Source organism: Triticum urartu, chromosome 3A (assembly GCF_056163025.1).
Source record: "Triticum urartu cultivar PI428250 chromosome 3A, HENAU_Tu73, whole genome shotgun sequence".
NCBI lineage: Eukaryota > Viridiplantae > Streptophyta > Magnoliopsida > Poales > Poaceae > Triticum > Triticum urartu.
Window position 1 is genome coordinate 738,416,762 of NC_141875.1, and position 11,432 is coordinate 738,428,193.

Genomic DNA, 11,432 nt, shown 5'->3' on the forward strand with positions numbered 1-11,432 from the left:
AAGGATTCCTTCATAATCATAATGGCATTAGTTGCTCATTTTGATTTAGAGTTACATCAAATGGATGTAAAGACGACATTTCTCAACGTGGATTTGAAAGAAAATGTCTACATGAAACAACCCAAGGGTTTTATCATGGAAGGCAAGGACAATATGGGATGCCACCTGAAGAAATCCATTTATGGATTAAAGCAAGCCTCTAGACACTGGTATTTAAAGTTTAATCAAATGATTAAAAGTTTTGGATTTAAAGAAAATATTAAGGATAACTGTATTTATGCAAATTTTAAAAATGGGAAATATATATTCCTAATCTTGTATGTGGATGATATCCTGCTTGCTAGCAGTGATGTTAGTCTACTACAAGAAACAAAGAAGTTCTTATCCTCAAATTTTGACATAACAGATCTTGGTGAAGCATCATATGTTTTGGGCATAGAAATTCACCGAGATAGGAACAATGGAATCTTAAGACTATCGCAGAAAGCATATTTAGAAAAAGTTCTTAAAAAGTATAATATGCATGTGACTAAAGCTACACCTGCTCCTATAGTCAAGGGCGATAGTTTTGGGAAATTCCAATGTCCCAAGAACCAGTACGAGATCGATCAAATGAAAGTAGTACCATATGCTTCGGCTGTTGGCAGCTTACAATATGCATAAGTGTGCACTCGCCCTGACTTAGCTTTTATAACTGGGGTACTCGGTAGATATCAAGAGAATCCAGGCATAGAGCACTGGAAGATGGTAAAGAAAGCATTGCGTTATGTGCAAGGCACGAAGGACTACATGCTAATATACAAGATAAGTGATTCCCTAGAGATAAAAGGGTATTCAGACGCAGATTTTGCGAGGGACAGAGATGATAGAAAATCCATGTCAGGATACGTATTCACCCTCGCTGGGGGAGCTATTTCGTGGAAAAGCTCCAATCAGATCGTTGGCTCGATGGAAATGTGCCGGGGCTCCTTGCTCCGGATGTCTTCGAGCTCTGCTCCCGCAAAAACGTCTCTCTCCATGATGCAGTCTCCAACAACAAATGGATGCTGGGCCTCCATCGGATTTCCGAGATTACGCAACTCCGACAGTTTGCTGACCTCTGGACTCGGGTGCAACAGGTAACCCTGGATCCACTAGCTTCTGACTCCATCTCCTAGGTCTGGAACAGCTCCAAGTCCTACTCCGCGTCCTCGGCGTACCAGTGTCAGTTCCTTGGCTCTGTCTCTCCATTTCAGTTTGATAAGTTGTGGGCAATAAAGGTGGAAGCCAAGTGCAAAATTTTCATGTGGCTTTGGCTACGGGCCGTACCCTCACAGCAAATAACCTGGCTGTCCGTGGAATACCTCATGATGACATATGCAGCCTTTGTGACCAGGAGGATGAGACACCCACCATGACCTTGCTTGCCCGTTTCCTCGTAAAATATGGACTATGATGGGGAATGACCTTGGCATGCCCATTCTTACAACTAACGCTCAGATTGCTGTATCTATTAAGCATTGGTGGGATGACTTGACTTCGTGTCTTCAAGGAACGGCCAAGAAGGCGGCCATCTACACTACTTAGAACATCTGGAAGGAATGGAACATGCGTGTGTTCGAGCACCATTTGCTTGCTATCCTCCATATCATCAAGCAAGAGTGCAAGACATATCTCTTCCTTCAATCTCTGCTCGTTGGCTTTCTGATGTAGAGAACTCACCAGAACTATTTTATGCTCGTTGGAACCTGTGCCAGACTGATCCTTTTATTTTCTTGGTGCGGGTCACCCCAACCCCACACTGTGTACCGTAACATTTGTATTTTATTTCTCCTTCTTATTATATTAAGGCAGCCCAACTGCCGGTTCCTTAAAAAAAGGAATTTCCACATTCCTCTATATAGTATAACCGGATATATTCTACCTCGCCAGTGCCAGTGCCACCTCCAAAACATTTCTAAAGTCAAGAAGAAGCAGACTGCGGTGCTGTACCGTGGCGCCGTCATCGGTCATGTTGGCCCCATGACAGAGCTCACCAACGTCTTTCTAAAGAATGGCTACGACGTCACCGTGGTACTCGTCAAGACGCCCTTTAAGTTGCCAGTCTCCGGCGCAACCGCCATCGAGCCCATTGCTTCCTCCAATCCGTCCATCTCCTTCCATGTCCTCCGAAAAGCACCCTTTCTTACTCATTCTCCAGCTCTTGCCTGATTATAATGAGCAGTTCGAAGCATTCCTCCGAGTCGTCGACCGGAAAAGCTTGCACTCTATTGTCCTTGACATGTTCTACATTGATGCCACCGACATTTGCATGAATCTCAGCGTCCTGGTCTACACGTTCTTTGCAGGGAGCGCCTCGTGCCTGTCAGCCCTAACCTAGCTCCCGACACTGATTGTCGGCAGGCAGACAGGCTTGAAGGAACTCGGGGACACACCACTCAATTTCGTCGGTGTTCCGCCGATGCCAGTGTCTCACCTCATCAAGGAACTGCTGGAGCACACTGAAGATGAGATGTGCAAGGCCATGATGAACATTTGGAAGCGCAACACAGAGACCATGGGCGTCCGGCTGAACACGTTCGAGTTGTTGGTGAGTCATGCGGTGTAGTCTCCTAGGGGCCCACTCTGCGATCCGGAAAGGATCCTGCTTCTGATCTACTGCGTTGGTCCGTTGGTCAGCAAGGGCACCAAGGATGAAGACAAAGCAGAGAGGAATGAATGCCTCGAGTGGCTCGATGCACATCCCGACCGCATCGTTGTGTTCCTCTGTTTCGGGAGCAAGGGCGCACTCTCGGCGGAGCAGCTCAAGAAGATAGCCATTGTCTTGGAGAGGTCAGGGCAGCGGTTCCTATGGTCCGCGCGCATGCCTGCGGGAAGTGACGACCCAGAGAAATACTTGGAAGTGCACCCCGAGCCGGAACTTGTCGTACTCCTGCCTCAAGTTTTCTTAGAGCGGACCAAGGCAGGGGCGGATCCAGCCCAGCCCAGTGCCCCGGGCCCCCTTTGTATACTGTAGCAGTTGCTACGGTATTTTCCCTACAGCCCACAAAGAAAATGGGCCTCACGCCCCGGGTCTGGGCCCCCCCGGCCTGGGGCCTAGATCTGCCACTGGACCAAGGGCAGGGGCCTGGTCGTCAAGTCGTGGGTGCTGCAGATGAACGTGCTCATCCATCGGGCCACTGGCGCGTTCGTGACGCACTGCAGATGGAACTCGTTGCTGGAGGCCATTGTGGTTGGGATGCCCATGTTGTGTCTGTCGCTGGATACTGAGCAGAAGATGAACAAGTTGTCTATGACAGAGGACATAGGCGCCGCTCTAGAGCTGGAGGGATACACGAAAGGTTTTGTCAAAGCAGGCGAGGTGGAGGCCAAGGTACGGCTGGTGATTGAGGGCGAGGAAGGGAGGCAGCTCCGGGCTCGGGTGGCTGCTCGCAAGGAAGAGGCCGAGGCAGCCCTGCAGGAAGAGGGCTCATCGTGGGCGGCATTTTAGCAGTTTTTGTTGGATGTGGATAATCTTGGAAAGCAGCTCGGCGAATGACGCACTAGTATGTACATTTATGTTGCCAGCATGTTTTTGACTATATACTGCAAGGCAACAGCCTCACAGTTCTTTATTGCAAAAGAACCAGAGCAGTTACAAAGTTACAAATTACAAGGAAAAGAACAAAGGGATACTTACAAAGAGTAGTTAGGGGAGAGCAGCTATCCAGGAAATTAGACTATTCCTATATTTACATTTGATTCTATGAGCTAAAAGAGAAATGTCATGGATAAAATTCCTCCTCCAAGATCGAAAGGAAGGCAACTCATTTCTGAAGATCTTCCCATTTCTTTGAGTCCAAATATTTCATGCGGCAGTGAAGACCACCTCCGTGAAAAAGGGGAGGCCAAAATCCTTCCTTGCAGCTAAAGCCATGTCATAGGTAGTCTGGTTTGTTTGGAGGATCCATGAAATGCCAAGGTAGTTCCAAACACGTTGGCTGAAGTTGCATGCAAAGAAAAGATGGGCTCGGTCTTCATGACAGGCAGTATTACACATTACACATGTGTCATCCTGGATAATCCAAAGGCGTCGCTGCATCATGTCTCTGGTGTTCAACCGACCCATCAAAAGAAGCCGGCCAAAGACCTTGAATTTGAGAGTGCATGAACATTTCCAGATCCATTTAGAAATGGGATCAACCACAATATGTGAGAAGCAAGACACATAGTAGATCCTAGACTGGTATTCTCCAGACTTGGATGGCCATTTCCAAAAATCCTTCCCTTCCTCTTGAAGGTTGATCAAAGGCAGCAGAGCTTGAAGTTGGGTGAACTCCTGGAAGGCTTCAGCCGACAAAGGCAGGTGAAAATTGTCTGTTAGATCAGGTCGCTCCATAAAATCCTTAATGGTGATCGTGTCATCAATCACATAGGAATGCAGCCTTGGAAACCGACAATGCATGATAACAGCCTCATTTCCAAGCTGCCAGCGGTCCAGCCAGAAGACCACCGTATCACCAGCATACACAAGAGGCACAACCAACTTACAAAAACTATCATATAGCTACAAAATGTCCCTCCACCAGAACGAGCCACAACTCTGGGTGACTTGAGGCGGTGATGAGGCATAATACGTGTCCCAAATGAGCGTGACCCAGGGCACATCCAGTTTGTTAAAAAACTTGAAAAGATGCTTGATCAACAAGGCTTCATTTTGTATACCTAAGTTGAGAACACCGTGTTGGAAATATGCCCTAGAGGCAATAATAAATTGGTTATTATTATATTTCCTTGTTCATGATAATCGTTTATTATCCATGCTAGAATTGTATTGATAGGAAACTCAGATACACGTGTGGATAGATAGACAACACCATGTCCCTAGTAAGCCTCTAGTTGACTAGCTCGTTGATCAATAGATGGTTACGGTTTCCTGACCATGGACATTGGATGTCGTTGATAACGGGATCACATCATTAGGAGAATGATGTGATGGACAAGACCCAATCCTAAGCCTAGCACAAGATCATGTAGTTCGTATGCTAAAGCTTTTCTAATGTCAAGTATCATTTCCTTAGACCATGAGATTGTGCAACTCCCGGATACCGTAGGAGTGCTTTGGGTGTGCCAAACGTCACAACGTAACTGGGTGGCTATAAAGGTACACTACAGGTATCTTCGAAAGTGTCTATTGGGTTGGCACGAATCGAGACTGGGATTTGTCACTCCGTGTAAACGGAGAGGTATCTCTGGGCCCACTCGGTAGGACATCATCATAATGTGCACAATGTGATCAAGGAGTTGATCACGGGATGATGTGTTACGGAACGAGTAAAAAGACTTGCCGGTAACGAGATTGAACAAGGTATCGGGATACCGACGATCGAATCTCGGGCAAGTATCGTACCGCTACACAAAGGGAATTGTATACGGGATTGATTAAGTCCTTGACATCGTGGTTCATCCGATGAGATCATCGTGGAGCATGTGGGAGCCAACATGGGTATCCATATCCCGCTGTTGGTTATTGACCGGATAGTTGTCTCGGCCATGTCTGCATGACTCCCGAACCCGTAGGGTCTACACACTTAAGGTTCGATGACGCTAGGGTTATAGGGAAAGTATGTATGCGGTTACCGAATGTTGTTCGGAGTCCCGGATGAGATCCCGGACGTCACGAGGAGTTCCGGAATGGTCCGGAGGTAAAGATTAATATATAGGAAGTATGGTTTTGGCCATCGTAGTGTTCCAGGCATCACCGGTAGTGTACTGGGACCACCGGAGGGGTCCGGGGGTCCACCAGGTGGGGCCACCAGCCCCGGAGGCCTACATGGGCCAATAGTGGGAAGGGACCAGCCCCTAGGTGGGCTGGGGCGCCTCCCACCAAGGCCCAAGGCGCCTCCAAGAGGGGAAGGGGGCAAACCCTAGGCTCAGATGGGCCTAAGGCCCACCTAGTGGTGCGCCCCCCTCTCTCCCCCCTTGGCCGCCCCCTAGATGGGATCTAGGGCTGGCCGCCACCCCTAGGGAGGGAACCCTAGGTGGGGGCGCAGCCCCTCCCCTCCCCCTATATATACTTGAGGTTTGGGGCTGCCCAAAACATGTGATTTGCTCTCCCTGTTGGCGCTGCCCTACCCCTCTCCCTCCTCATCTCTCGTAGTGCTTGGCGAAGCCCTGCTGGAGTACCACGCTCCGCCACCACCACCACGCGGTCGTGCTGCTGCTGGATGGAGTCTTCCCCAACCTCTCCTTCTCCCCTTGCTGGATCAAGGCGTAGGAGACGTCACCGGGCTGTACGTGTGTTGAACACGGAGGTGCCGTCCGTTTGGCACTAGGATCATCGGTGATTTGGATCACGACGAGTACGACTCCATCAACCCCATTCACTTGAACGCTTCCGCTTAGCGATCTACAAGGGTATGTAGATGCACTCTCCTTCCCCTCGTTGCTAGATTACTCCATAGATTGATCTTGGTGATGCATAGAAAATTTTGAATTTCTTCTACGTTCCCCAACACACCGAGGCCTCCGAGATTCTTGGGACCACTACTAGGAAAAGGGCTATAGCAGATATGGACATAAATGGCGCACCTGTATCTGGTGCACCACTGCTATATAGCAGATATGGACATTAATGGCGCACCATGTATGTGGTGCGCCACTGCTATATAGCAGTGGAGCACCAGATACACGTGCGCCATTATTGACATATTACTAATGGCGCACCTGGTGTGTGGTGCGCCTTAGTAATTTTGAAAAAAATAAAAAAAATTGTTAGCAGTGGCGCACCAGGGGATAGTGCGCCATTACTAGTTGACATAGTAATGGCGCACCACACCCACCGTGCTTCATTAGTAGTTTTGAAAAAAAATTAAAAAAATTTGTTAGTAATGGCGCACCATGGGATATGGGATAGTGCGCCATTACTAGTAAGGGATACTAGTAATGGCGCACTATCCCATGGTGTGCCACTACTAACAATTTTTTTTCAAAACTACTAATGGCGCACCACACACCAGATGCGCCATTAGTAACCCTGGTGCCAAATGCCCCCCCCCCCCCCCCGACCGCATTTTCAGTTTAAAAAAATAAAATAAAATGATGGAAATGTCAAAAAAATAAAAAAAATAAGTTTCTCATGTGATATGCAGTCTAGTTGTTGGGAAAATTTACAAATATGAATTTCGACTTTATTTGCAAAATCTCTCTGGAATTTAGTAAAATGGGCATAACTTTTGCATACGAACTCGGATTAAACAGTTTTTTATATGAAAAATCATCTACTCGAAAAGTTACATACGAATTGAACCGGGAGAACTTTGTTCAACATCTTCAAAATCCCCAAAAACCAAACAGAACGAAAGACATGGGGTTTTAAAATCTAGAGGGGGGAAAATGAAAAAGAAATTCAAACTTACTAGTGGCGCACCATTTGCTAGGTGCGCCACTAGTAACAGAAAAAAAATTGGTTTCAAAAAAAAATTGGAATTTTTTTCAAAATATGATACGTAATATAACCGGGAAGTTTGAAATATATTTTCTAAATTTCATCACACTCATGAACATGAACAAAGTCCTAGATAGGGATGGCAATGGGTCGGGTTTCAGGTGGCTGGAGCTCGTCCAAATCCAACCCATGACCCATCTTCCTACCCTCTGCCCATCCACCAAATTATCTATGGGCACAACTTGTGCCCATGCCCAAACCCGCTGGATACCCACATACCCATGGAGCTCCATGGGCATAGAAAAGTCAGCATGAAGCCTTCCCAAAGATCAAATTAGGTCATTGTCATTCACTCACAAATGACAACATAAGCTACATGCATAAGTAGGCAACAAGTAATACGATGAGTCCTTAAGTGTGACATACTAGAGGTTGATTCTACAACAGTTGCATATTGCCTGCTATTTCGCATTGATTCGCTCTTTCTACTATCACTGGCATATGGCCTCACATGTCATACGGGTATCCATTGGATATCCATGCACTAGTGCAGAACCGGGCAATAGCACCGGTTTGTAAGGCCCTTTAGTGCCGGTTCGGTAACCGGCACTAAAGTGTGGGCACTAAAGCCCCCCCCCTTTAGTACCGGTTCAGCACGAACGGGTCCTAAAGGGCAACCACGTGGCACGAGCCAGCTCCGTGGGCGTGTAGGACATTAGTACCGGTTGGTAACACCAACCGGTACTAAATGTTTGGGTGTGTTTTGGTTTTATTTTTTATTGTTACTTTAATTTTGTGTTTTCAATTTAATTTAGTGATTGTTTTACATTATAATGAGTTGTTAAATCATTAGGTGAATGTACCGCGGATTAGTTTGACTCGATGCATGTGGATCCTAGCTAAGTCATCAAGTATATGTCATATCCATATTATATATACTTTATCACCTAATTAAGTGATCGAGGTAATATGGATATGGCATGTACTTGATCACTTAGCTAGAATCCATCCAGTTGAAACTAATCTGCGGTTTCTTTCATAAATGATATAATACCTCATCATCATATTAATATAAAAGCTCTTGCATCATATATATCATCACCAACAACAGTTTTCATAGCTAGCTAAAAATCATCATAGTCGTCTCATTACCACTACGTAATCATCATATAGTCATTACCGCTATCTAATCACCACCAACACTAGCTTAAAGAAGAAACATTCACTTGTACCAGAAGCAAAGATATCATCGAGTTCAACATGGTAATGATATTATAAGCGTTCATAACACCACAAAAGAAAAATCACTCTTTGAGATTAAGTTCAGGACAAAGAACACGGACATGAGAGGACAAGTACTAAGAGCATGAACTAGCTAATTAATCACTCCTGCTGCTCTCTCTCAGGTAAAATAGCATAGAACATGTATAGCTTTCCTGATTCATCATATTGGAGCATGCAGATGAACCTGTCTCCTAATCGTGGGTTGCGCTTCTAACTGCTGCCCCCTAGTACTTCTTTGCTATCGTTCACAATTTTGCTCCAGTCTTTTACTATTAAGCATTCCTCGCTATTAGAAATCCTGAATGCACTAAAGTGCATTGTAGGATATCTTGTCCATAAGCTAACAATATTCATGGTACCTTTAGTCTCGATCCAATCAGGCACAACATTCATCGGGAGTCCCTGTTGAAGAACATCGTATAGTAACATACTTAGCAATGAAGTTTAGCTTAAAAAAATAATGTATGCAAAAGATGCACTGAGGAGAAATAGTAGAAATCGTACCATCTTTCCTAAATATATGTGACCATAGTTCAGTACAAAGACTTAGTCGCACGTTTTGAGTACTAACATTTCTAAGTGCAGGAATTTTTTTTTGTCTTGACAGCATCAAGATCCTCAAGCCATGAAACATAATGACTTGTCTCCTCGCAGTTTAGTACAGCCCCGGGACAGTGGACGGTCCTGTCTACCAAGCGCCAGACATGTTTGCTTAATTGGAAATAAGCTGTCAATATAAATTGAGATCTATTAATTCAACTGGTTCAAATAATCTCATATCGAAGACATAAATATGGTTGAGAAACTCACATAATGGTAGAATTGGAGGCGCCTGCACATCGACCCAGATGTCTCTATTACCTTCAATATCATCTTCCGGACGAATATCAAAGGTGATAACCATATCAGGCTCAAATGTATAAGCCTTGCATAGTGCTTGCCAAGTTTTGCATTCAAAATAGGTGTATGTGTCTGCATTGTATAATTTGACGTTGAAGGTATAACCATGCTCGGTCTGTAAGTAAACTCTTTTTACCTCCATAGTTTTGTTAGGACTGAAACCTATCTTATCCAAGACAAAAATTCTTGCATGGCAGGGGATACGCTAGTAGAATAGTGAAAAATTAAAATTAAAAATTGAAGCAAATGAAGCATAAGTCATGCTTAATTACGAAAAAAGGCTTGTCGTTGTGACTTACTGTATCCACTTCGAAGTTCTCATCCACCTTGATGCCGAAGCGTCTATCATCAATTAGAAAATTTCTACCGCACAGGCCGCGCTGGTCTTCGCAGTATTCGCACATAATGAAATCGTGTTCGTCGTCAGACGACATTCCTATGTTCATAGGTGAAACATTAAGCACTTATTAGTTCTATTAATTCAACTAATTCTGTTAATTCAACTAGTTCAACTAATTAATTCAACTAATTCAACTAAGCACTTACGAAAAATATACCTAAATAAAGTAGCTCAACTAATTCAACTAACTAGTTCAACTAATTCAACTAAACTAGTTCTATTAATTTTCTTACTAAAAATAAGGTAGCTAGTTCTATATAATAAAATGTTAACTAGATCATCAAATCTCATATAACTAAATTGAATATATATCTAACATATAATTTATATATAATTCATGTAACATTTGACATTAATATCTAACATATGTTCATATATAGGTGAAACATATGTTCTTACTAAAATAAAGTAGGTAGTTCTAAATCTCATATACCTAAATTTTCTTACTAAAAATAACTACTTCTATTAATTCAACTAATTCAACTAAGAATTTACTAAAAATAAACTAGTTCTATTAATTTTCTTACTAAAATATATAAAGTAGCTATATATAGTAATATTTTAAGTAGATCATCAAATCTCATATACCTAAATTTTCTTACGAAAAATAAACTAGTGCTAATTAAACTAGCTAGTTCAACTAAGCATTTACTAAAAATAAACAAGTTATATTAATTTAACTAGCTCAAATAATCTCATATACCTAAATTTTCTTACTAAAAATAAACTTGTTCTATTAATTTTCATACTAAAAATAAGCTAGTTATATTAATTCAACTAGTTCGAATCTCATATATATACCTAATTAATATCTAGCTAATTCATCTAAAATTAACATTAATATTTAACATCTTTTCCATATAGTTGATCTAACATTCTTATCTACGTAATTTATCTAACATTAATCTAAACAACAGAAAACAGAAAATAAGTAAAAACAATGTGTGTGTGTGTGTATGTGTGTGTGTGTACGAGCGGGGGGCGGCGGCGTACGGGCGGCGGCGCGAGACGACGATGCGACGGGGACGGCGCGACGACGAGTGGCCGGCCGGGGGCGATGGTGCGAACGAGACGACGACGTAGTACGGGGCGGCGGCGACGGGCGGCGGGGGCGACAGCGACGACGGGTGGCGGGGGCGACGGCGGTGACGGCGACGACGGGCGGCGGGGCGGCGGGGCCTGCGAGGGCGGCGCGCAATGGGCGACGGCGGGGCGACGACGGCGATGTCGCGCGAAGAAATTGGAGAAGAAGTGGTGGTCGATGAAACTGAATTTTTCGTAAGTGTCATACATATAGGAGGGGCCTTTAGTACCGGTTGGAGACACCAACCGGTACTAAAGGCCAATTTTCGCCAGGCCAAGGGGCGGGAAACGGCCCCTTTAGTACCGGTTCGTGCCACGAACCGGTACTAAAGGCCCAATCATTAGTACCGGTTGGAGCCA

At 44.4% G+C, this 11,432-nt stretch overlaps 1 pseudogene; it reads left to right on the plus strand.

Annotated features, from left to right (window-relative positions):
- The first annotated feature begins 1,986 nt into the window (after positions 1 to 1,986).
- On the plus strand, positions 1,987 to 3,517 carry LOC125547386 (UDP-glycosyltransferase 88A1-like; annotated as a pseudogene).
- The last annotated feature ends 7,915 nt before the right edge of the window (positions 3,518 to 11,432 follow it).